Genomic DNA, 27,329 nt, shown 5'->3' with positions numbered 1-27,329 from the left:
CAGAAGATGGCCGACCTACCAAGGAATCGCATTTCTCCAGACTTACCAGCATTCACGTATGTGGGAACAGATTACTTCGGGCCTATAGAGGTGAAGAGAGGGAGGAGCCTGGTCAAAAGGTACGGCGTACTCTTCACATGCCTGGTCAGCCGGGCTGTTCATCTCGAACTTGCATACTCTTTGGATACTGACTCCTGCATATCAGCGGTGCGGCGGTTCATCTGCAGACGAGGTCAAGTTAAAGAGATGGTATCGGACAACGGAACCAATTTTGTAGGAGCTGAGCGGGAGTTGCGTGAGTCACTTTCCGACCTGAGCCACAGCAAGATCCAACATGCGCTGCTCAAAGAGGGGATCAAGTGGACATTCAATCCACCCACTGGTTCCCACCATGGAGGTGCTTGGGAGCGACTGATACGGTCAATAAAGAAAGTGCTGTATTCAGTACTGCGCCAGCAGACTCTGGATGACGAGAGTCTCCAAACCGCCCTATGTGAAACCGAGGCCATTCTCAATGATCGTCCTATCACCACCGTATCAGATGACCCCAACGATCTTGAGGCTCTGACCCCGAACCATCTACTGCAGTTGAAGGGAAAACCCATTCTACCACCCGGTTTGTTTACAAAGGAGGATTCCTACTCCAGGAGGAGATGGAGGCAGGTCCAGTACCTGGCCGATCTTTTCTGGAAGCGGTGGAAACATGAGTACATCCCGCTGCTGCAAGAAAGACAAAAATGGAACCAAGTGAGAAAGAACCTAGTTCCGGGAGATGTGGTCCTCATCGTAGATGAGACATCACCTCGAAATTCCTGGCTCATGGGAAAGATAGAAGAGACCATGCCTGACAGCAGAGGGCATGTACGTAAGGTGAAGGTCAAGACCAAATACAGCGTCCTGGAAAGGCCCATCAGCAAACTATGTCTGCTGAAAGAAGCAGACTGACTACTGACACTGACTAGCCCTGACTGACTTTTCATGGACCTTTATTAGTGGGCAATGCTCGAAGACTTTGGTTTATATCCTGGATTATAACCTTTTTTTTTTGTGGAGTATACCCTGTCTCTTTGCAGATTACACCTTTTTTGTGGATTATACTCTGGGATTATAATTTTTTGTGGAATATACCCCCCTTTTTTGGAATACTTTGATTCCCTTATGGGCTATATAAAGACATGTTCAGCCCCCTGCACATTTGCATAGAATAATTGCCCCCTTTCTTTTGAATAATGGACAATTAGGGGCCGGGGTGTAGGAGCCATTTTTGAGTTTGGTATTGTTATTGTTATTATTTCTATGATTTGCTTCATGATGTGTATATCCCCCTTTAAGAGGCCTGCTGCCCAAGCTGAATGAGTGGGTTTACCTTGATAAGGAGTGGTTGAATGAGTGGGAGGGAAAGGACCGGGAAGGCAAACAGTTTTTCTACCGCACGGTATAGACGGACCGCATGAGAATGTTTGTTTGTTTTTTCGACAATAAATGATCAGTTTATACAGCGATCGGATGGACAGAACTCTTTATTTGTGCGCGTAGACCTATTGGCTATCCCGGAGTGGAAGTGGCTACCATAGCGATTTCGATATTGTTTAAAAATACGAAGCCACTATACAGTGGAACAGACTGGACAGCCCCAGAGGTGCCAACTCTAGGGGTAATCAAAGGCACCTCCAATAGACCCTTTTCACAGCAGCCACCTTGACAGAAAGCAGGGTGAAACTACATCCTGCGAGCCAAATTGACACAACAATTAGCCTATCTTTTGCTAACCCTGGTTCTCGTCTGTCTCCCGCAGAACGGACCGCGAGCTCTGTGTTACGGTACCCACGCAGCCCTGCTGAGGGACCCAGAGGACAGAGCAGCCAGAAGCCAACCAGTTTTTCTGTTGCCATTTTTGACTTTTGTTGTTGGCTTAATAAATGCGCTTTAGCGCGGACTAGCAACTTGCTCGGACCTCCAGTTACTGCCCTGCCGGGTGCCTACAGTTAATATAACTGAATTCATGTTAATAGAACTATGGAATCGACGGAGTTATGGAATGACGTACGGTGAAAATTATGTTTTTGAGTTGACATCCGCGGCCATTGAGTGGATGAAATAGGCTATAATTAGGGATATTTGATAAATATCCCTAAAAAATAGGGGTAAATATCCCTAAAAAATAGGGATAATTGATAAATGATCTTTTTTGCCACTATAAGGTGCGATACAGTGATAAATATGATGCAACACAGATCCACATTATAGCATACCGAAATGTTACAAAGGGGGTATTAGTGTGTAGGCACAAACACATGGTCCAGGCGAACATAATCAAAAAGTATGAAATATGTATTAAAGATAGGCTATAAGAAGTCACACGTAATATGGGCTGGTCCTGGTCCAAGGCCTCGGACACTTTGGCCCTTATACGGAACGGAGGCCTCGAACTCTGAAAACTTCACGGCCAGAGTCTTGATGGGCTCTGGTCGCCCGTTGATAATTTCGGCAATTAAGATGTTTCTGTGTACAAATAGAATGTATTAGGCTATTTATAATGACCAATAGCCTATAGCCTACCGCGTAGGCTAGGGCCTACGTGCCAAACCTGTTAACGGCATACAGATATACAAACAAAATGTAACTATTAGGCTAGTCCATGAGCCAGACCACTGATCACAATAGAAAAGGTGGGCAATTTCTAGTTTATATTTTCTTCTTCCTACATGTGTCAACATTATTTATTGGCATGATAACCATTGCAGACTGGTAGCTTAGTGGTTATCATACATTGAATGTAGCCTATGGACCCCTATAGCGGGAACCCAGTATCTGTGTATGGTGCCGCTTTGATGGGGTTTGTTGACTACTTTATGACTACTCAGGCTGCCTAAATCAATCCCGTATATTCTTAATATATTGGAGAACAGAAAAAATTGTATAATGGTTGCCCAGATAAAATCTGAGGCTATTACAACCTTCTTTGTGGGTAAATTTTGGGCTCTTGGCTCATGGACTATATAGGCTAGTTAAACGGGACACATTTCAGTGTGCTTGTAGCCTACCTTTGCATGGTCTTTGGCCCTGTAGCTCTGGGAGCAGGGCTAGCCACGGGCAGAGTCGATGATGAGGCATCGGATAACCGGCGAAATACGAAGCGCACGGCGGGGTTTGCGCAGTCTGACATTAGGTTAGCCTACTCAAAAATAGACAATTTATCTCAAATTTCCCTCTTCTAGTGCTACTAATTCACTACACAGAGTCAGAATTCAGAATATGCGCTCATAAGACATAGAACACGGCAAAATAGGCTATATAGGATCTGACTGACTGATGGTCCCGTTATTTAGCCTGCTTGTTCTGAGCAGAATAGACTGACGAGCAGTGCTGATTTATGATGTGTGAATGAATGACGAATTGCTTTCCCTGATCAAAAGATACACAAATACTAAATGTCTTAGGCCTACCTGAAAAATCATCGAGATCTTTTCTGAGGTGAGATCGTCCGCTCTCAACCCCAGTCTTTTGCTCCCCCCGAGGATGATGTAGTTGGACTCCATAATGCTGTCGGGTGGGTAGCGATCAATGCCAGTTCTAACGCCAATGCCAGTTCTAATGCCAGTCCCAGCACGAAATAGCGCTGCCTGATTCGCTAATGCATTACCGCCCGCGGCAAATCCTGGGCGCCGCGTGGGAGGATCTACCGTAGCGTGCAGCAGTTCGCGTGATTCGCGCCTCCAGGTTCGTGCTAATTGTCGACGATATGTAAACTTGCCGTGCGAACGGGCGAAATTGCGGCAAATCCTGGGCACCGCGTGGCAGGATCCCCCGTAGCGCGCGGCAGTTCGCGCTAATTGTATTGACTATATGTAACCCTGCCGCGCGAAATCGCTTTCGATCTGAACACAGCTGGTAGGTAGGCTGTACTTGATGTAGAGGTTGAGGTAGGCTACGTTGTCGTTTGAGGTGAACTAGCAGAATGGCCGCACTTGAACCATACGCTGATTATATTCGTGAGCTGTTTGATAGCGGGAAAACCCATTCAGAGATCAGCACCGCTCTGCAGCGATTTGGTGCCCAGCAGTGCTCTGTGATGACAGTAAGGAGGTTCTGCATGGAGCACAACCTTCGAAGGAGGAACCATGTCTCCGACACTGACTTGGAAGTGGCAGTGATGTCTTCAGTCAGCAGGGTATGTATTCACATTAATGTGCCCTTTATCTGTCTGAGAATAAACATAGGTTATCCAGTCATCACCTTGTCATGAGACTTGTCTTAGGAGTCAGGACACATTTGTAAAGATGTCTTGAGATGTAGGCTAGGCCTAGGCCTATTTGTCGGACTCGGTGAAGAGAAGACATTTTTGAAGTGTATTTGTGAAGTGGCTATATGTCTTGACATAGGCCTAAACAAATTTAATGACCTGGTTGCCTAATTTGTCAATGTTATTTCCCCCTATGTACGTCATCTATTTATGTAGACGAGTCCATCCTATGGCCGTAAAATGATGACGGGATACCTGTCCTCAATCGGTGTCTGTGCAGGAGAAACCAGGGTTGGGAGAGTTTTAAGAGAAGTCCACCAGCCGTACCAGGATTTGCGACGTGCTGTAAGTACAGGCCTAGCGTAGTATAACCACACATAGAAACGAAACAACATTAGGCCATTGGCTTTATTTAGTCTAATTATATTATCGTCCTCTATTTTAAAGGGTGCTCGTAATCTGTACCCCGTCCCCTACCATGCGGAGTATATGGGCCATAAGCTTCACATGGACCAGAATGAGAAGCTAATCATGTTTGGAGCCACACATGTGGTGGCAGTAGATGGCTTCAGCTGCAAAATTGTTGCACATGCCACCATGCCCATCAAGAACAACCTCACTATTTATGAGGATGTGTACAGGTGAGATGACGTAGGTGAGATGACGTAGGTTAGCTATTATTAAGGCTCTTCATAAACGTGTAACTTCTAGGCTATGCCTGTGCCTCAAAATAACCATTATTTGTTCTAGATGTGCAGTGGTGGAGAATGGGATGTGGGACCAAGTCAGGGTCGACCATGGGAGGGAGTTCTACCTGTGCCTGTACATGCAGGAAAACCTTTCTGGGCACCGGTACAATACCAGCAGGCAACCATACCTTCAGACCACATCCTCAAGGGTAATTTTTTTGTGTTCGTCTAGTAGGCTACTCTAAAGAAAGGGGTCCACTGATAGAGACAGACTTCGAAAGACTAAATGACTTTGAAAGACTATAGGCCTAATCAACATTGCGCTATGTTGTAAATCAAGTCTTTGCTTAAAAAGGATACAATTTAAAGTAACAATAGCCCCTTTTCCATTTGATTTTCCTATATTTGGGTCAATATAAATAAGCTACATATCCATATGTCAACTCCTCAGTACAATGCATAATAAAACTATAAACTAATCTAGCATTAGGGGCATCAAATCTCCACAGTAATACTGTTGTCACTCCGGCCGGCCCATATCTTCCTGTTATGGACTGACCCTGGTCCCCTATCAAAGGAAGGAAAATTGATGTGGCCCTCACAGAAAAACGTTTGGGGATCCCTGATATAGCCGTTTATCTTCCTTACCATGTTTTTCTGATGTGTCGTTTGTTCACAGAATCTGAGGGTTGAGCGGATTTGGCCTGAGGTTAACAACCGGGTGAATTACCCCTTGAAACAGACCTTGGTCCACCTGGTTGACCAAGAGGCCATTGACATGCAGGACAACACAGTCAAATTCTGTGTGTCAAACCTGACCTGCCAGCTCAGCCAGATAGGGTTGACCAGAGTTGTGCAGTCTTGGAATGCACACAGGATTCCAGGTATGTAGAAAACATGATTGAGAATGAAATCATGACAGGCCAAAAGCAGTAAGGCCTACTTACAGGTGCTTTCTGCGATGCGTTTGTGTTAAAACAGATCCAAAAGAAGCCCAAGAGTATAAAAGATCCATCACAATCAGAGCTATTCTCTTCAAGTGGTATCGACAAGCGAATAATCAAAGCCGGAATGGCGCATGGCGGAGGATTTTCGATCGACATTGACAAGGTGCTCAACAGAGCCTCTGGGTCCAATATTGGACCAGTAGGGGGTCGAGGGATTCAGTTCGTCCCAGTGTATGTACTTCACTCTGCTCCGACTGCCGCAGAGATAAAGTTTCTAAACCTTGCCTGGCTGCGGATCCTTCAGGACCCCAAGCCACCTACACAGGCTGTGAGCTTTATCACTGAACTCACCTGCTCAGCGTATTTCGATTGTCCAGGTGACATTTTTGCTTCCATAAAAGAGATCGTCACACCTGGTGCAACCATGACCCCGGTGGAACTCAACAGAATCGGAACCTTCCGCATCCCCGGAAACCCAACCGCAGAGGTATCAATGAGCGCCTACTTTAGGCAGGGTTGTATGGAGATAATCAACCAAAAAACGTTGATGGCAGAGGTGACTTGTGAGGATGGGCTCTCTATGTGGCAGTTAGCCCTTATTGAGCTCTGTCTTGTCTCCGGACACTTGTTCACCGGCAACCCTTCTTACTTTCGGTGGTTCACAAAGAGACTGGCAGGTATGAGTCTACCAACAAGGATTAGTCTTGGATTGACTGCAGAGTTCCTTTCTATGCTGGTTATTCCAGGTGGTTCTCTTGCGATAGTTCGAGCGATGATTATTCAGGTGATGATCGCAACTATCAACACCCCGTCTACTGGGATACCACTGGTTGATGGGATAAGGACTGCCTCAAGTGGTCCGGAATGGCCTGGACCTTTTTGGCCCTGACACAGGTTATGAAGAATGCACATCCGATTCTGCTGGTCTCCTCAGTGCGGCGTGAGTCCATCGCACTCTGCAACCTCATTCGGGGCATCGGGTCGGATCTCTCCCGCCTTCCCTTTGAGAGGATCCTGGGACTTTCTCAAATGGCTGGGTTAAATGCTGGAAGTTATCCGACACTATCCAGTGCTGCTTACGGGGTAGCCACAGCCACATTGGAGAACTTCAGCGGGTTCAAAGGAACAATTTATTCGCAAAAGATCTACAAGGCTGCTCAGATCCTTACCCAGATCATCATTGCAAATGATAAAAGTCTACCTGACCCATTGACTGGGCTATCAGGAAGTCAAATGAAGGAGACTGCGGCACACCTCACCAGGGCACTGCAGGATGCAAACACCGCAACAGACATGACCGTAATTGGAGTAGTCTGATACCAACAGGACACTGAATGACCACAATGCATTTACCTCATGTTGCCTGGCAGCAACCACTCAGGAAAACACCGCAACAACAGACCTCCTTGGGAAGAACCTGAAGGACCTCCAGAGAGAGCACCCCTCCAGACAAACTTCCACATTGAATCGAACATAAGCACAGCCCACTGGGCGACCGTTTGAATGCAAATGTTTTATACATGTGATTTTTATTGATATATGTTAACGAAACAGAATGTAAATGCAGACCTGCATGTTTCTTTTAAGAACAACCCTTTTAATTTGTTTACCTGATTTTGCAGTGCCTACCCTTACAACTTTGAAGACGGGGGTACTAACAAAAAAAAACACATCCAAAACAGCTCTATTGTATGGTGTCTGGTCATAGGCATGTGCCACAGTGCCTCTCATTCTCTCCACAATGCCTCTCATTCTCTGTTATCACCATTGAAAGATTTTGCGTCGCCCACTTGTTTGAAAAATGAAACCTAATTTTTAACCAAACTGGTGAGAAGAGAAACGATCCTAACTTACACGCAAACTGGGCACATCGCTGACAGCACCTTTAAACTTCTGTTTCCTTTATTAGGCCGAGGAATTCCCAATAACATGGCAGCGGCAGGATGCCCTGCCAAGATCTCTTTGGATCTGCTACCAGGGGCGTCTGTCGCAGCAGACAGATATGAGCAGGAGCTGGGATCCTCACTAAGCAGGGAGGGGACCATTGGGGTGGACCCATTCCACTCTGAGGAAGACAGGAGGCGGGCAGAAGAGGACTTTGTGGGGGCCTACCCAGACATATCTGTCATTTTTGAAAGTTGCGTGAACAATGAAGAGCATGTCTTCAGTGGAGCCCTTTTCCACTTGTTGCGCATGACAGAGAGGTATGTTTGAGTGTACCCTGCTGCCCTACCCGACGGCGGTACGGACGCTGGGGGTCACAGCACCTTGCCCTCCTCCCCCACCCTCCCCTTTGCCCGGACGGCGGTACAGACGCTGGGGGTCACAGCGCCTCGCCCTTCTCCCCCACCCCCACCTTTTACCCTTTGTTTGTTGATCTGTTGTTTTTAAAATTAGTAATCCATTCAGTTGTACATAGTTCTTTTGTAATCCATTCAGTTGTACATAGTTATTTTACCTTTACAGTGATTTAAACTGATCAGTTCTACCTTTACCATAGTACCTTTGGTTATACACTAGTAATCCACTCAATTGTACTAAGTTCTACCATCAGTGTTCTTAAGTTCAACTAGTAGCCTATGCAGTTTTAAATACCATGCCTAACGTCCATATTTGCCAAGGTGTAACTTTAACCAATTTAACCCATGAAGCGAAAAAGCCAGCATGTAGGATAGGACTACCTCCGCGCATATGGAAATCAGCGCTTATGGGCAGCTGAAAAGTAGCATTGCCTCGTTGATTCGTGATGGATTACAGTAAACTTGAAGTTTATTCAACGTGTTTGTTCTGGCATTGACAAGAGACGCCTAGCTCAATTATTTCAAGCCTTATATGCCTGCAAAGTGCAACTTTTCTGCTTTCCAGATAGCAGGCATGTCTAGGTTAATGCGAGCGTTCCTTGTGTTGCGTTTTGTTTAGCGAAGCACGTTGACTTGTCACAAAACTGAGTGGGCTACCAAAATGTTCAAATTATTGTTACAGGCATATTGCTAGGTCGTCATTGCTAGATGGCACTTTTGTGGGGAACACAAGTAGGCCTGTCACTAGTGATTCATAAATAAAAATATATTAAATATATATAAGGCACTTACAATGTAAAAGAGTATTTTCCATCAACAATGTAGCCAATTATGAATGCTGTAGGCTACGCATGTGTCGATCGGTTCAGCACCCTGGACAGCTGCTTCAAAATGGACTGATCGAAGAAGCCAAAAGTTTGCATCAACCTAGTTTATTTAGGAACAGCACCCTTTGTTCCCAGAGCCGTAGGTAGAATAACCACCCCCCTGGTGATTTCTAGATGTGTTACGGTCGGAAGGAGCCAGAGCGACTCAGGGTTAGGCACGTTTCAATGCCGGCGCGTTTATTTAGCAGAAAAGACACAACACTTTATACATTCATGGACTAAACACGATAGCCTGTCTGGGAAAGCAGCCTTACATAGAAGATAACATTACATATAATGGTGAATTATGCCATATGCATATCGCTGCCATTGTTTTGCAGACGAATGCTCGCTATAGGCTATGCACAAATAGGCCTATTAGCCCACTGACATGCAATACAAAGCTGGAAATGCAGTGTAATGTCCAGACCGCCCAAAATCATGTTTGGTATCAAATAGGCTAGCTGAGATGTCGATCCGGACAGTTGGCTAATTCAAATTACCAGAGGAGCTCGCTGTGAATGGAGACCCGTCAGAAAGGAGAGCTAATGTTAGCCTATCTAGCTGAGCTATCAAGATGTGCTAGCTAATCCCCTAGTCCATACGGTAACGGTGGCTGTTCTTCGCAAAACTGAACTAAAATATGTCCCCGGTCATATACAACTGATCAAGACGTTCACAGTGGAGCTATTTTATAACTTAAGTTACCCTGTTAGCCGGCATAGTCAGTCCATGGATGACAGGCAGATGATGCCCACTCGGCAGCAGCCGGTATATGCGCCGAGCGTACACCGAACGCAAACCAAAACAGACCACACAGCGTTTGTTTTTCTGATTTTTCGTTTTTCCGTTTTGAAAAACCAAACCAAATCATCTCGGTTTTTCTCGGTTTGGTTTTTCACTTTTTTCGTTTTAAAACCAAAACGGAAAAACGAAAATTCACTCGTTTTTTGTTTTTTCCAATTTCGTTTTGAAACAGAAAAACCAAAGAACGAACCATACACGGATTATTCTGGAGTAGACAGATTTCTAGGTGTGTGGACCTCCTGGAGGTCATCCTGTCATGCACAGCTATGTGAACGGTTGAGGGAGGTGGTGAATCACAAAAGGAGAGAGAGGACAAAGGTTTAAGGTGTTTGGAATAGCAAAAGGCAGGGTACTGGATCAATAGGTTTTAAGAATAAAAGCTGAGATCTGAAAGGTCTTGAGGCCAGTTGTAAATTCTATGACAATAGCTAGATCCAATGTGTTATCCCACCGGTCACTATTGTTGCCGTTGACATGTTTACTGGTTCTATGGCCACACTGAACAAAGTTGAGTAAATGCAAATGCATATATCAATACTAGACACCTTAAACATGATGTGTACCAACAATTATTGTTCTATCTTTATGTTAACATACTTTACTAACCTTTTCTTTCGGCGGTTTGATGCTGCCATCTTCTCCTCATAGTGCAAACAGGAAGTAAACAGCTCTGGTCATGTGACAATTTACACTAAACATGACACTGCTCATATTTCATTGAGACCCTGTATTTCAATATTAGCTGAAAATGCATTGCAACATCATTCAGTAACATTTTTATAGCCTTATAAATGAAAACGTTTTTTACGAAAATTACGTCAATGCACCAAAAAACGGCTCACAAAGTATAAATTAGATCCTAAAGCCGGATTGGAGATCGTACAGCAGGTCATGGTTGCTTACATATTCCTGGATTTGTTCTTGGACTATCTTCTCTACGATTTTGGATAGCACACTTAAAATTGAAAAAGGTCTTTAATTACTGGGGTCTGATTTGCTTCCTTTCTTGTAGGTAGGGGTGAATTGGAGGATTGGACATAGGGGTGAATTGGTGGATTGAGGAAGAACAAGAAGAATACATCTTTATTTGTCATACAGCATACTCTAACACGTGCAATGGACAAAACATGGGAACACACGCATGCATTTAGGGTCACTGATGAAATGTTCTCTGCGCTTAACCCATCCCGTTGTCCTTCCCCCAAGTGAGCATGTGACGCATCCCAGGGACCAACCAAGTGCTCCCGCTCGTCATTGTCAGGGACGGACAGCATTAGCGATCTGTTCTTCTGCATGTTTCACCATAGGTGCGGACCGACCGGACCAAGCGCCCATCCTCCTATCCAATCATTTTTTTATGACTTACATTTTATTCAGCATTTTGCTTTTGAGCACAGAACAAAAAGCATATCTTAAAAACACAATCAGAGTTTAAAACACAATAGTCCAAACATAAAAAAAAAAAGATCAAACAAACCCCCCCCCCCCCTTCAAAGAAAAAACAATAATCATAGTGACACAAACATACTCTCCTCCTGTCAGGCAACCACTCACCACTCTTTTTTACTCTAAGCCAAAATCTTGCCACCTCATCTCTCAAATCATATTAATGATGCACCTCTTCCCTTGGGAAGTACCCCCCCACACACACACACACACACACCCAGTCACAATAAATTAGACTCCAGATATCATCCCCATTTGCTCTTGTATTTTTCTCCTTTCTTTAGAATACTGAATGATATCTTCTCATAAGCAGCCACCCTATTGTTCTACGAGCCACTCTTGAATTGTTGGATCTTCTGGTGCCCTCCATTTCCTCATTAGTATCTGTCTGCCAATCATAATGCCAGTCTGTATCCAATCTGCCAAGGATGTAGCTATGTGGCTGAGATGGCAGGGATCCCGAAGGATATTTAGTACAGGCCAGGATTGAAATCATACTCTGTCCCTGTGACCTCTATGATATAATTGTGGATGTCATTCCAGGAATCTTGAATGTTGGGGCATGAGCAGAGTGCATGGACTAAATCAGCCCCCCCCCTGACATTTCCAACAATCTGAATTCTCTTTCAGACCTAATCTGAATAATCTAGAGGGGGTCCAGTAGAACCGGTGAAAGATCTTTAATTGTATTAATCTTATTCTAATGTCCCTAGACACACTTTTGGAGATCCCTGAAATAACATTCCACTCCTTCTCCTCGAATGTGACCCCCAAGTCCCTTTCCCAGATTCATTTCAGAGCAGTGGTAGTCACACTACCAGTCTTATTGACAAACATAGAGTAATAATTTGAGGCCTCATGTCCCAGCCCAAAAATAGTTAAGGATTTTTTAAGCAGATCTATACCCTGAGGGGGGGTGCTTACGAGAAGATGTCTCAATTGTAAATATCTCCAAAATTGAGTCCTTGCCAGCTGAAATTGTTCAACATGTTTTTCAAATGATTTCAATGTACCCTCTTCATAGAGGTCCCCCAAGGTAAGAATGCCTTTCTCTATCCATTCTTTCCAAATAAAAGGGGATCGGCCTATACACAGTTTGGGGTTAGCCCGTACACTCGCTGACAGGCTCAAGTATGGATCAATTTAGAAGATGCGGGAGACCCTCTTCCACACACCTTGTAAATGAGAGATGATGGGGTGAGTCCAAAGCTGATGACAATTTAGTTGAGATACAGTACATGCCAAAGGGGGAAGCAAAGGACAAACTGACTTCTCCATTACAAACCATGGAGGCGCCCTCTCGGGAGGCAGAGCCCACTGCACCGACTGCCTAAAGCTATAAGCGTAGTCATAAAATAGTAGTCTAGGAAGGCCCAGATCCCCCTTATCAACTGGCTGTTGTAATTTATCAAGGCGCAGTCTAGGCCTCTTCCCATTCCACAGGAATGTCTTACATATTCTGTCAAACCGTTTGAAATACTTGCTAGGGATGATTATTGGGAGTGACTGTAGAAGGTAGTTTATTTTAGGAATGCAGTTCATCTTAAGAACATTGGCCTTGCCCCACAGTGACAAAAAAGGGGGGCCCACATCAGCAGCGATTTCCCCTAATAACGGGTCAAAGTTGTCCGTAACAATATATTTTATTTGCTTGGGGAAAAATATTCCTAAATACCGAATGCCTTTATCAGGCCATTGAAAAAGCTTGAAAAAGTGAACTGGGACAGATAACCCGGTAACCAGAAAATGTTGAAAATATATCAATTGTCTTAAGTAGCGCTGGTACTGACATGCTTGGATTTGTAACAAAAAGTAGAATGTCGTCAGCATAAAGTAACAGCTTTTGGACCGAGCCCCCTACTGCGACTCCGGGAAAATTTGACTCCTTGCGAATCGCTACAGCAAGGCGTTCCAACTGCAGGCAAAAAAGCAGTGGCGAGAGCAGCGAGCCTTACCGTGTTCCGCGCCCAAGCTTGAAATATGAGGAGATCACTCCATTCGCACTGCTGCTTCTGGCCCATCGTACAACAACCTCACCCACCTTATACAAATTTGACCAAATCCAAAAGCCTCTTGAGTTGAAAATAAGTGCTCCCAATCTACACAGTCAAACGCCTTTTCAGCTTCAAGTGAAATTGCAGCAGTTGGCTCACTACCGTTGCTCACTGCCCACATTACATTGATAAGGCATCTGATATTGTCGGCCGAACTTCTCTTGCAGATAAACCCCACTTGGTCAGGATGCACCAACGAGGATATCACCCCATCTAACCGGTTTGCCAGTATTTTAAAAGGATTTTCACATCCACTGAAATCAGAGAAATTGGCCTGTAGTTCTTGCACTCAGAAGGTTCCCCGTCTTTTCTTCAATATCAACGATATTAAGGCCTGTGACAAGGTGGGGGGTAGGCGGCCACTGTCAAAGGCCTAATTATACATTCTCAATAACAAAGCCGTCAACTCGTTAGAAAAACATTTAAAAAATTCCGCGGTAAGACCATCAGGTCCAGGTGCCTTTCCAGACGGCATTTTCCTAATAACTTCAGCTATTTTATCCTCTGAAATTGGAGCGTCCATACACTCCCGCCTACCCACATCTAGAGTAGGGAGATCCTAACCGCTAAAAAATAAAGATAAGTCCTGCTGTGTTGCTGTCGAGGAGGAAGTATGAAGATCCATGTAAAACTCTTTGAACGCATTGTTAAGGGGAGACACGGTAGGTGAAAACATCGTTTTTCAACGCCCTGGTCAAATTTAAGATTTTGTGCTAGTTTGCTTCCTTAACATGTCTTCTTTCATACTAGTGGAAATAAAACATCAAAAATACGCATTTAGATGTTTATTTTACTTCATTTAGTCCGTTTGCGTCTGTAGATTCTTCCGAAAATCACCAAAAGTTAGCCTTCTTTCGAAACGAGCCGAACCGCGGGCGTTATTTGGACCCGGTCATGTGATATATCATTAGAAAGATCTGGCTCTCAAGCGTTATGTTATCGCAACCAAACCTGATAGTTTCATTTGTCGTGGAAATACAAAGGCGGGTTTGATGCTAAGCGTGAAATCTCATTGGCTGTTGTTGATTTCTGAGAAAGTGATTGGTTCAGCGCGTCATGTGACACGTTTCCATTTCCTGATATCTAATCCAAACAATGCCGTCTGTAAAGCGTTCTAAACGTAATAAGCAACAACGACAACAGTGTTTGCCCGCAAGGTTGAACAGAAAACAAGAGAAACTAAATGGAAAGGTTTACATTTATGAGATATAAAGTGCCTATTCGCGAAAATTTCCATTAGCCGGTGCTAGCATGTCCAGTGAGCAGCAGGGAGATGCGGCGCGTTTGAATGAGCTGATAACTGGGTTGATTTGTCCTAATTGTGCAGGGACTGGTCTTAAAATTAACATAGATCCTCAGAATAGTGGGTTCTGTAGTACTTTGCTCTTGGAGTGCAGTCTTTGTGAGAAATGGCTATCGCAAAAGTGTCTACACATCGACTCGGCTTCATGATACAACTAGGAATGATGTTGCATTTGATGTCAATGTGAGGATGGTCCTCTTAGCGCACGAGTTAGGGTTGGGGTATGCAGCTCTCCAAAAGATTTGTAAAGTGTTGGATCCCAGGGCTTCATCTGAAAACGTATCAGAAACATGACAAGAGGGTGACAGGTAGGCTATTGAAACGTGTTCCCTCTCTCTCTCTCTCTCTCTCTCTCTCTAGCCAATATCAGAAGCCCATACATATGCACAGTAGTCTCCCTCTCTCTACCTGTGGCATTTCTACATGCATCCATAAACTGACCAAATAAACTGTTTTAATTTCAGTTGCTGAAATAGAGAGAGGTCTGGAGTCATTGCACAGAAGCAGAGAGCAGATTAGGCAGGCATATGCAGATGTGGACCCAGAGGTAGGTAAGCTGACTGCCAATAAATGCAAAATGTTACAAAATTATTACAGTTATTGAGAATTATTACAATAATTCTCAATAACCATCGTTCAGTGGACAACATAAAAGGCGGCAATATGGGGTAGTCTGCTTCACTGATGACAACCCCATGCGCACCAGGAACATATTGTGGTTTTAGGACAGTTTTGTGGACTGCAGCTGAGTGGGTTCTACAGACCAGCTGCTTAGAACAGTTTTGTGAACTCCAGCTGAGTGGGTTCTACAAACTAGCTGCCTAGAACAGTTTTGTGGATAGCTAGTGTGGTGCCATCTGAGGAGTGACTCTGTAGACCTATGACGGCGTAGCTTGATGTCTCCTATGGTGTTGCTTTTGACGATGGCTATATCACTTGTTTGTTTGGCAATCTATATTTAGCTTCTATTGGTGTTTACCCTGCATTGTTTACCACATCTTGTCCTGTGTATTTATGAATCAGCTTACTCTTCATGTTCACAACATGCTGTGTTATTCAGTTTTCAGTTTCTATGTGTTTTCAGATGTTGTGTAATGTTGTTACTAATGATGTGATTGGATATTGTGTTTGTAAATATTGGTTTACAATGCAAATGTATGGTTTTTTACAATACAAATTTTCAAAGCCCGTTTTCTCAAAATGAGTTATTTCTCATCTTAGGGACATCAAAACCACCACTTGAGTAGCACCTACATACAACTTACTTTCCAGTTTTGTTCCAATCCATATTCTGAAGGGTTTGGCCAAGGGGGATTTTTAAAATTTCATTCATAGCCTGATTTATATAACAGTTTATCCCTAAAACATGGCGAAAATTGGTCTTTTTATGACTATTGACAGTATTTTATGATTTCTGAAGTGAAGAAAAGATATATCAAAAATCCACCTTGAACAAAGTTTTGAAAAGGGATATGTGAACAAAATGAAACAAGAATTTTGAATCTGGCTTGAACCAGTTTAAAAAAATTGATGTCCCGAAATTATGCAAATTAGCGCATATTTAGCGCATATAATGCCTAATTTGCATATTTATCCATAAGATTTCAGAAAACTTGTAATACAAAAAAGATTCTCCTTAATGTACCTAACAAACTGGGGGAGTTTGATGGTGATACCTATTAACCTAACCTTCTCCTACAAACCTAGACTATATTGGTCCATCAGTGTATTACCCACAAGTGGGCTACATATTCATATAGTGAAAGCTGGTTTACACAATTAAACAAATGGCACTAACACACTAACCTTGGGCAAGTGGTAGTACCCCCTAGCCCCCCTACCTGGGGTTACAGGTAAAAAAAAACCTGATGACAGAACAACTAAAAGGAAGAGAGACCCGGCCCGGAGGAAGCCCGGGGCCCTCGTCTGGAGCCAGGCCCATGCGAGCATGCGAGCGCCTGGTGGCCGGGCTTACCACGGAGCCCGGCCGGGCCCAGCCCGAACAAGCAATGTGGCAATACCATCTCATCCTCCATCATCCTGTGGACCCACCACCCGCGGGAGGAATTGTCGGGGTCGGGTGCACTGCCAACTAGGTGGCGGTGAAGGCGGGGGGCACTAACGGACCGGACCCGGGCGGCAAAGGCTGGCTCTGGGGACATGGAACGTGACCTCGCTGGGGGAGAAGGAGCCGGAGCTTGTGAGGGAGGTGGAGCGATACCAATTACACCTGGTTGGGCTAACCTCCACGCACAGCACCGGCGCCGGAACCAAACTCCTGGATAGGGGTTAGACCCTGTTCTTCTCCGGAGTTGCTCACGGTATGAGGCGTAAGGCAGGTGTGGCTATACTAGCTAGCCCCCAACTGAGCGCCTCTCTGTTGGAGTTCACCCCGGTGGACGAGAGGGTCGCCTCCCTGCGCCTTAGGACTGTGGGGGGGGGGGACTCTGACTGTGATTTGTGCTTATGCTCCGAACAGCAGTTCAGAGTACTCGGCCTTCCTGCAGACCCTGGTGGAGTCCTATTTGGGGCTCCTGCAGGGGACTCCACTGTCCTACTGGGGGACTTCAATGCACACATAGGCAATGATGGAGAGACTTGGAGGGGCGTGATTGGGAGGCATGGCCACCACGATCTGAACCCGAGTAGTGTTTTGTTGTTGGACTTCTGTGCTAGTCACGGTTTGTCCATAACAAACACCATGTTCGAACACAAGGATGCCCACAAGTACACCTGGCATCAGAACACCTTATGCCAAAGGTCGATGATCGATTTCGTTATCGTATCATCTGATCTGAGGCCATGTGTTTTGGACACTCGGGTAAAAAGAGGGGCAGAGCTGTCCACTGATCACCATCTGGTGGTGAGCTGGTTTCGATGGCGGGGGAAACCTCTGGACAAACCTGGAAAACCCAAGCGTGTAGTGAGGGTGAACTGGGAACGTCTGGAGGAAGAGCCTGTCCGGAGAGATTTCAATTGCCACCTCCGGTGGAGCTTCTCAGGCATCCCTGTAGAGGTTGGGGACATCGAGCATGAGTGGTCAGTGTTCAAAGCCTCCATTGCTGAAACTGCGGCTGGGAGCTGTGGCCGGAGGGCGTGTCCGGCTGGGAGGAGGCCGTGGGGTAGACCCAGGACTAGGTGGCGGGACTACATCTCCGCACTGGCCTGTGAGCGGCTAAAGATTCCCCAGGCAGAGCTGGTTGATGCTGCTAGGGAAAGGGATGTCTGGGGCCCCCTGCTGGAGCTGCTGCCTCCGCGACCCGACCCCGGATAAGCGGATGAAGATGGAGATGGACTAACACAATAGACAGGGACTCTGGAGGAGTTTACCTTTGACAACACTAACGTTAGCTGCGCTGCTGTCGTCACTCCGGAGCGCATCAAAAACCTGACATTCCTGCAAAGTTATTGCATGCTGTGGTCCATGCTATTTTTGCATATTTGTAGTATTTCCCCCCTTTGATGATATAGGCTTTTGCAAGCATTGCAAGTGGCCATGTTGTCATCTTGTCGCGTGAAATGTAACCACACTTTTGAACGTTTATGCCTAGACGACATGTTGCTGGCTTCTTCTACTGCAGCCTAATAAAACAAAACAAGACAGTGTGCGTGTGACGACATTGCGCATGCGCAGCAACGACAGGAATCCTTAGCGGAATCGTTAAGGATTTTGGCTAACGATTCCAAGGAATCGATTCACTGGGAACCGGTTCTCAACAAGAACCGGTTTTCGATTCCCATCCCTACAGTAGCTTACCAGCTTTATCCCCCGATTCAAAGTAGGTTTGTCTGGCCCTAAACAGACCAAATTCTATCTTCTGTGAGAGAGTACAATTATACTTATATTTTAATGAAGTTACAAGCCTCAAATTAGTTGGTGATACATTTTGCTTTAACTTTCCCTCTGCCACCAGCAACTGTTTATCTAATTCAGCCAGCTTCACTGCATTCTGCTTTTTCTTATGATGAATACTGAATCACATGCCCACTCACCTCCTATCCAATCATGACTAGACTAATATTATGATGAAGAACAATTATAACCTTTTTCAGAATCTGCCTGAAAAAGATTATAATTTCCCACTTCAATAATATTAAGCCCTCTAATGGGTCAGTAACACATTTAACCCATTTTTAATGGCTCTGCTACCTGGCTGAGGAGTGGGTCATATTAGGAAGGATTGGATATTTTCTCCCTACATTATAATGAAATCCTTGCTACATGAAACATAGATGCAGTTTGAGACAAGAGCAACGATTGTTCATTATTATTATTATTTGCCTTAATACCCAAGATTGTACCAAGAGAGGAAATTGTGTGAGTGCCACTGTTTTAATGCATAACATTATTCATTTTAACCTGGAGTCAAATTAAGAGGGGTCTTTTTTTTGTTAAGTGATGTGTACAAATTGTAACAGAAAATTTAAAGTAGAATAAGATACAGCTAATATTCAAGAACACACCAAACAAAACCCCCATCACTCAATAAATGTATTTAATCAAGTGATGAAAATGTATATTGAACATCAATGTGTCTGCTTGGATGTCTGCAATTCTGAAATAAATAAGCAACAGAATAGTCTTTTCTGTCACTTAGTGGGCTGGGCACTAATGGGAAGCATCTGGTTTTATACACTGCAGTGATGGGGGATTTAGAGAGTTTTGAGATAGTCGACAAGGAACCATAGAAAATAACTATATAAGTGTGCATTTTGAAGGGTCAGCCAAATGTCCTGCAGTGCAGAAGATCTTGGCTTCAGTTCAACACATTTCACAAAGTTTGGGTGTTTCGGACAATTGAAAAACAAGAGTACATTTTAAGTGAGAGCATGAAAGAAAGGTGTGAGATTTGTGTTTTCCAGCGAATGTATTGAAGTATCTCTCTTTGTGGGTGGCTGGGCGCGTTTGAAATATGCCGCCTAGAGACACATTTCTAAAATGAACGTATAACGGTATATGGTATGGCACAGTTCTTCTCATTAGACGGCTTTACACGTCTTCCATATGTATATTGTGTTTGTATGATTTAGGTTTTTATTCATCTCCTTTTATGTAAAGCAATATGTGCTACATCGATTTGTATGAATATATATATATGAATATAATCGTACTATATGAATAAAATGACATTGACATCTACAATTTCAACAAGAGTAATATCATTGGTAGAGCTATCCTCCTCTGGCTGTAGGCTGGATTTCATCATCAGTGATTTCATAGCAATATGAAAAACTGGGCCAGAGACAAGAATGCTTTCCATATTGGCAAGGCTCCCGAATTACATTTTAGAGGCATCTGCTATGCAGGATAGCTCCATATGTCTCAATATGGGTAGTATGCACAGCTATGCCTAACATAATGGGGTGGTTTCTGTTTTTAAAAGGGAAAGAGGGTTACAATATCATGTCGATGGGCAATAAAATGATTGAGTCCTGAATGAAAGAAAAAGGAACAGGACAGAGAGACATTGAAGGAGACGAGCTACTGATGATGAATCAGGGAGACCATGTGGCAGACGCACCTGCTGCAGTGGGCTTTGATGAATATCTCGCTGTCACCGCCACATAGCCCCACAGGACCGGATGATTACAACTCTTTAATTTCCTCCATCTTGAATGTACTGCTGTTCCCAGGGAAGCCAGGGGGGTCGGTCCAGATTCATCACACGCTTATTACCACAGGGCATGGCTAGTGGCCCCTATTTAGCTCCATCTTTTTTACCTAGCTGAATGAGGGGGTAATGTGAGTATGCAAAAATGCTGATTGTTTCCTGATTGAGAAAATGATTTGTATGTGTTGGGGAGGCTTCAACTACCTCAGTTACAAGTGTGTGTGAAAATGTACATTGTTGTCACTCACACACATACACACACAACATGCACATAGCCCTAATGCCCAGTAACACCATCTATGACAGTTACATCTCCATGAAGCTCTTCATTCTATGAATCCTGAATGTTTCATACATTCCAATGCTGGTTCCATCCCTGGGGCCTCATTTATCAAAAAGCGTGTAAAACTGTTAATAAAAAAGTGGATACACACAAAATGGATACACACGAAAGGAATCCGTACACATAAAAAATTTACACCGTTTTCGGATTTGCCAAACTTGTTGTACCACAGTCAAACATGTGTAAGCACAGCTGAGACAAATCTCCCCTTGATAAATCTACCCTTACCCACAACAGAGTGTATCTCACAGTCCGCCTCCAACAAACCCAAACACAACCATATATCGTTGTAGCCCACCAACATTAAGCCCAAATTGAACTATGCAAATGAGCACATGCAAGGATGTACACAATAAAACCACCTGTGCAATGGAATGTGTGGAGAGAACAACGGAGAAGAAGCGATGGCACCCAAGAGAACTAAGAACAAAAACTTTTCACCAACTGAGATCCACACACTTGTCAGTGAAGTGCAAGCAAGGAAATCTGTCCTCTTCGCAAGGTACAGTCCTGAGAAGTAACCGTCTGCGCCGCATGTTGAGCGGAGAGCAGCAACAACAGCGGCGGTGCAGTTTTAGAGGTCCGTTCGGACCACTCCAGACCGCCTCCTTGTTCCGTGTAGCACAATAGCCACCAGGAGGCGTCGTTGAGCAGCAAACTCAATTCGACTGGCAGTAACTGTGTGATTAGTTAACTGGTCGGCTATATTATTTGTATTACATTGTGTATATTGTACATCGTATTGTATATTGTGTAGCTGACATAGTCAATAAGCAAGACGAAGGCAACACATTATTGAAGCTGCTACTGGGACTTAGGAGATTTTGCCCCTCGACAAGAACCAGAGTTACTGTAGCAGAGATGGTTTGTAGATGCGATCGATTTAAATGTAGCTAAGGCCCAATCCCAATACCCCCCCTTAGCCCTACCCCTACATTTTACGTGTAGGGTAGTGTGTCCCATTCCTTTTAGCTTCGAGGGCTAGGGCGCATATCGAGGGCTAGTGGACGTTCAAACAGCCCTCCAAAACGAGGGTTTTCAGATGCTGACTTGAAACTGAGGGGTAGATGAAAATTCACACAATGCTTTGTGAACCGAAGCAGTGATATGAAACATGGCTGTCGGTGCCGTGAAAAACCATGGTGAAAAAGCCCAATATCTTCGCAAATAATCATTCAAAAATTGTAAAATCCATGGAAAAGCTTAGTTTAATGTAGATGTAAAGGAACAAATCGCTATCGCTGTATGATGTCAACGGCATTTCATTGCGTTTTGAAGTTCCAGTAAGTTACTTGTAGGCTACGGTGCAATGTTGAATCTAATCTAATCAATATAACGTTGTGTAAACAACATTTGAGTGACAGTTGATTCCATGTCCAGTGTATGAAGTCTGAAAACTAATCCAGTAGGCTAGTAGTGGGGCGGCTACTTTATAAACCACCAAGCCCTTGTAAATGAGGTCCCAATACTTATAATTATCTGGATAAACACCGCTTCATCCCTTTGTTTATCACTCGGAAATAGTTACAGCCGAACAGCACTTTTTAGTGCGGAAACAGTAGTACAAAAAGACAGTCTCAAAACATCAGTAGTATAAAAAGACATTAATCTTAAAACATCAGTTACAGTATTCTGATGGTTACAGTGTTAGGTTATATAGTGACCAAGTCTACTCACTACAGTGGTATACAATACTTCAGATCACTTACAGAGTACTATTGTGGGGTGAGGTGTGTATATACTTAAATAGTCCCACATGAACCCTTATACAGGGGTCTCCTTCAGTTGTTGTTATTTGAGGCATTCCTCAGCTGGTCACACAGTTCGTCAAACTTGCCCCCAAGGGCATCCACTTTGGCGATGATGGAGAGCACGTGACCGCTGGTATCCCTGACGATTCGCCTCGTGCTGAGCCTCTTCACGCCGGGCCTCCCTTTGAGAGAAGCACGATTCTGGTAATATCTGATGCGATGCTGGCCCATATGGCGCAACTCTGCTTTATCCTGACGGGCGGGCAGCTTATCAACAAGTCTCTGGAACTTGTCCAACAGCATTCTACCCAGACGCTCTGTTGTGCTAGGGGTGTAGGGAAACCATGACAAATCCACGTCTTCATCTGAGGAAGTGTAGCTGTAGTTCCCTGACTAGCGGTGTAACCTGGAGCGTTCCGGAGGTGTGATCACGGGCTCCGTCTCGATGGGACTAGCTGGGCTCTGGGATATCACTGGCATTTGAGGCTGCATCACGCTCCCTCTAGCATTGACCTGCATGTTTGCTTTCCACCTGATGGTGCTTCCGCTGGTGCCTTGGTACGTGAAGGTGTTTCTGCTGGCACCTGGGTACGACGATTCCTTTTGAGGGGTGGGATTCAACAACAGCGAACAAAGAATGGACTGCAGGGTTCTAAACTGGGCGGGCGAAGCAGCTGGTGAAGTGATTGGCAAGGGTGTCGCATGGCGTATCTCGTAGGCTTGAGGATCGGTTGGCCAAGATGTCACTTGGCGCATCTGGTAGGCCGGAGGACCGGTTGGCCAAGGTGTCACTGGGCGCATCTGGTAGGGGACCAACGTCGATGGTCCTGGAACAGCTGCGTCTGCCTCCCAGGCTGCACAGCCTGTGGGGGTGTTACGAAGTAGGCCCAGGGAGTACACTGCTTCTACCTATACTTGGGGCATCTCATCAAACCCTCTAGGCCCGGGCGTGACCCTCTGGGACTCATCCTGACCTCTGGGGTACTGGCCTTGCCAAGGGGGCCCTAGGGGTTGCCAGGACTGTTGATTCTCCAGGGGTTGGAAGCTAGATGTGGATGTGGGGTAATCTTTTTTATCTGCTAGCGATAGGTTGTGATAGGAGGTGGATGATAGGGGTACACTCGTCGGGACTGGTAGGGATATTAGAGGCTTTTTACCCGGGCTGTACGATATTGACAAAAACATACATATTGCGATACGTAAAACACGGCATGGGAGCCCCGGCACAAACCTAAAACATCAGGAAAAGTAGGCTAATGAAATAATACAAAGTCAGGTGTAGCCTACTGATCTCAGTGTTTGCTGTCTGCTGAGGCGGAGCAGGAATGTGAATTGTATGACCTAAACGGTGGTAGAGCAATTATCAGACTTTCTCAAAAGTGCTAGTTTTGTCAACTTTTGGACCTGAACCATTGTATATGATCATAAGTAACCTTAAAACAGGGCTAAACATGCATTTTCCCTTTACTACTCCTTTAACCATGATTTGACTAGCTAGCAAAGTTTGTCCTTATTGAGCTAGCTAGAAAGCTAAGATCGCTCACCTGATCAACTCATTTATCTTCCAGGCCAGATGTATTGATTTTTTTCCCCTTAAGCCTTTATCTATAGGGTTAAAACGTGTAAGGTTACATTCTAAACTGAAATATATTTCATTACGTTATTGCAGTTCAAATACAATGTGCATACCTTAAAGGGCAGTTGACTGCACTGGTTGTGGCATGATGCATGTGCTGGCTGGCTTGTTTGTGGTGGGTGGGGGTGGGTTGCTTCATAGAAAGTGTGTTTGAGTGACTGTGTGTGTCTTTTGTTGTATTTCTACTAAGGCTTTTTATGGGGAAAAAATCTGCCTTAAAGACAAAGCCAAATTAAAATGAGTACTGTTCCACAATGACATGACCTATGTTCATAAAATTTTACCTGAAGATCTTCCACACCTGTGGGATTGTTAAAGTAGTGTAAAGAATTATCTAGGTGGTAATCAATTACTCTGCTGTGACCAAGAAAAAAATTAAGAAAAATTGTCCTTGCCTAAAGCAATTTACAATTAGACAGCCAATAAAGCCTGGCCAAGTCAAATGTAGTATTAAAACTTATATTGGATCAGTTATGCAGCATGTCAACATTTACCACACCAAAGTAGAAGATCATATTCCAAAGCATAAAAGGCTCTACATAGATTTTAGTGAGGCTAGGGCGAGGTCGGGCCGGATGGGGACGACCACATCCTAAGGTGTGGTGTTATGGCCACCAGGGGGCGTGTTTCCGATGCCCCAATATCCAGATTTGTTCTAAACATACTTTTCAACATATGTGCCAGGTTTGACGCTTGTATCACAAAAATGAACGATTCCTGGTATATTCTGAGCTTAGCTGCCCCGCTATAGCATTTTTCTGGTCTTCCCTGCTTATCTAATATCAGTGCATTTCTATGGGCAGGACTAACGTTAACAGCCGATGTGTAAACATGCTTCCTGGCTGTACAAGTGATTAATCTGTTTTGTTTTGTCCTGGAATTTGGTCAGATGTGTCACTATAATAATAGTAATCATACTGTAACATCCCAGGGACTCCACAGAAAATCAGGCAACTAATACAATTCCGATTGAAGACGTAGCGAGTGGTGTCCCATTTCTTAGGTAAAGATTTCAATCCCTATCCCTTGTGGCTCCGTTCTGAAGGGCCACTACCCAGTTGAGGGCACTCCAAAACTAGGGGCTAGGGCTAAGGGGGGGTATTGGGATTGGGCCTAAATGTATTGTACTGTAGTGTTGCCCATAGTGAACTACATACACTGTAGGGAATGATTTAACAGTTTTCAAGCAGATGCGCCCAAAATCATGTAATAACCTGATCACTGATGGGAGCAGGTTGAAATATCAGGTAGTATTCAGGTTCCATGTTTAGTTGAATGATTAATCTCATATAAATGGTTGGAATTCTAATGAATTGCAAGTGTGGTTTTGTCAACCTTAGTGCTGTAGGCTAGCAGGCTGTGAAGCTGCACAATAAGACCGTGATAGCCAGTTAGCTCACGACAGCAGCTTCCATAAAATCTGTTTCTCGCGCAGGAACGGAGACAAACTCAAACTCGCAGCAAAACAGATAGCAATTATCCTAACATTGTGTTTGGCTGAGATATGAATGGGACATCAGGAATCGGACGCAAAACTAGCAATAGCCAATCGCCTACAGCTGTGTCAAACTCAACTGCTTAAAGTCGCACTGAAATGAAAAAAGCATTCTGTCCCATTTTGGTTCACATAATCGGGCATAGTGTTCACCTATTCAATGATGTACTGTATGCCAAAAAAAAAAAAAAGTAAACTTTTGTTGTAATCTTATATCAAAGTATATAATTTCTTACTTCCTGGAAAACGGTAGGTCACGTGCAATGACGACAACAGGTACCTTAGATTTTAGGCCAATAATCTCACGACATCCACCCGTCGATCAACGCTATCCTTCTATCGAATCTGTCTAAAGTTCTTAAAACCCGTCCACTTGTCAATGTTCCAATCAAATTCCTCTAAACATATGTCCGACCCTCATAGCTTGTTTGTGTCGGAAATACGTCAAACTACAGAAGTTAGATGATCTCAAACGTCCGTTTCAGTGCGACTTTAAACAGGTGAAGCACATTTACTTTGTGAAATTCTCTGATGACCTCGCCGTTTTGGGCTTATAAGACTGCAGCTTGGGATCAGGACACATCACTCTCCCACTCTGAAAGCTTAGCTTCTGTTAAGATAGCATTTACATTAAATGAAGGAAAGCACCGGCCCTCACGAGATAGACAATGGTCTTCAAAACTTTAATGGGCAGGAATGAACGTTTCGGCCTTAAGACTTCATCAGCATTAAGGCCGAAACGTTCATTCCTGCCCATTTAAGTTTTGAAGACCATTGTCTATCTTGTGAGTGCCAGTGCTTTCCTTCATTTATTATAGCACCTGACCTGGCAAGTTTTTTTTTCCAACAGTATTCATTAACAATGGTTATGGTTAGCCATATAGCTTGTGACAGGCTGTTGACACATGCGACATCCCTGAAAATGACTTGGAAGGGCATTTCAAACAAGCGTTATTTTGACACTCTACTCCCTATGCCCTTAACAGTGCTCCGAAGGGAAGACACTCTGTAGGGTGTAGGGCTTAGGGATGAGCCCTTCGGTTTAAAATACAGCCCAAATATAGACCCCGCCGAGCGTAAATAATCTCTCGTCAAAATGTGGTCTAATATCAGACAGCGCCCCTATCGAGTGGTAAGGTACTGGAAGACCTAATGCTAAAATACCCTATTTTCATTGATTTACGACGGAGGCTGTAGTGGGTGTTTGTGTGTTCTGATAACATGTTCCATAAGTTTAGATTGTCCCTCGTAATTTCCAATATCTGTTATCTCAATAGACAACCCACAATATACTAAAAAGTACTCAATATATATCTCAAATACAATAGGATATGTGAAAAACTGTCGCATGATATATACGTATAACGTATATATGGTAAGTAATGTTAGCTAATCTAACGACCATGATCATTAGCGTTGTTGTCACGAACCGCTGGAATTAAATATTATTATTAAGTATAATATTCTATTTTTATCAAGTTTGGCGCTCGTAGCTCGAAAGACTTCTGGTGACGTCAGTCAAATGCGACTAGACTACTTATCAAGTCTGTTAGCATAAGATTAAAGATAATTTATTAGAGTAGCAAAATACATAATGATATACACCATCTAACGAGATAACAAAAATATATGCTGATAAAGAGATTACACACATTCGGAAACATATTTTTTATTTCAATAAAATTGCCCCCAAGACCCGTCGGATGATCTCAAAAACGTAGGCTACAGCCTTTAGACAAAACTTGTTTGTGTGTAAGCTATTGAGTTGGACTCAACCATTAGTTTAGGAATGGCTATTGCAGAGAGGACATCGAATTGTGTCTGTCAGGCTTGGCTG

This window comes from Borostomias antarcticus, assembly GCF_949987555.1.
Source record: "Borostomias antarcticus genome assembly, chromosome: 14".
In the NCBI taxonomy this organism is placed as follows: Eukaryota; Metazoa; Chordata; class Actinopteri; order Stomiiformes; family Stomiidae; genus Borostomias; species Borostomias antarcticus.
The sequence above is the reverse complement of the archived record's forward strand: the minus strand, read 5'-3'. Positions refer to the sequence as shown.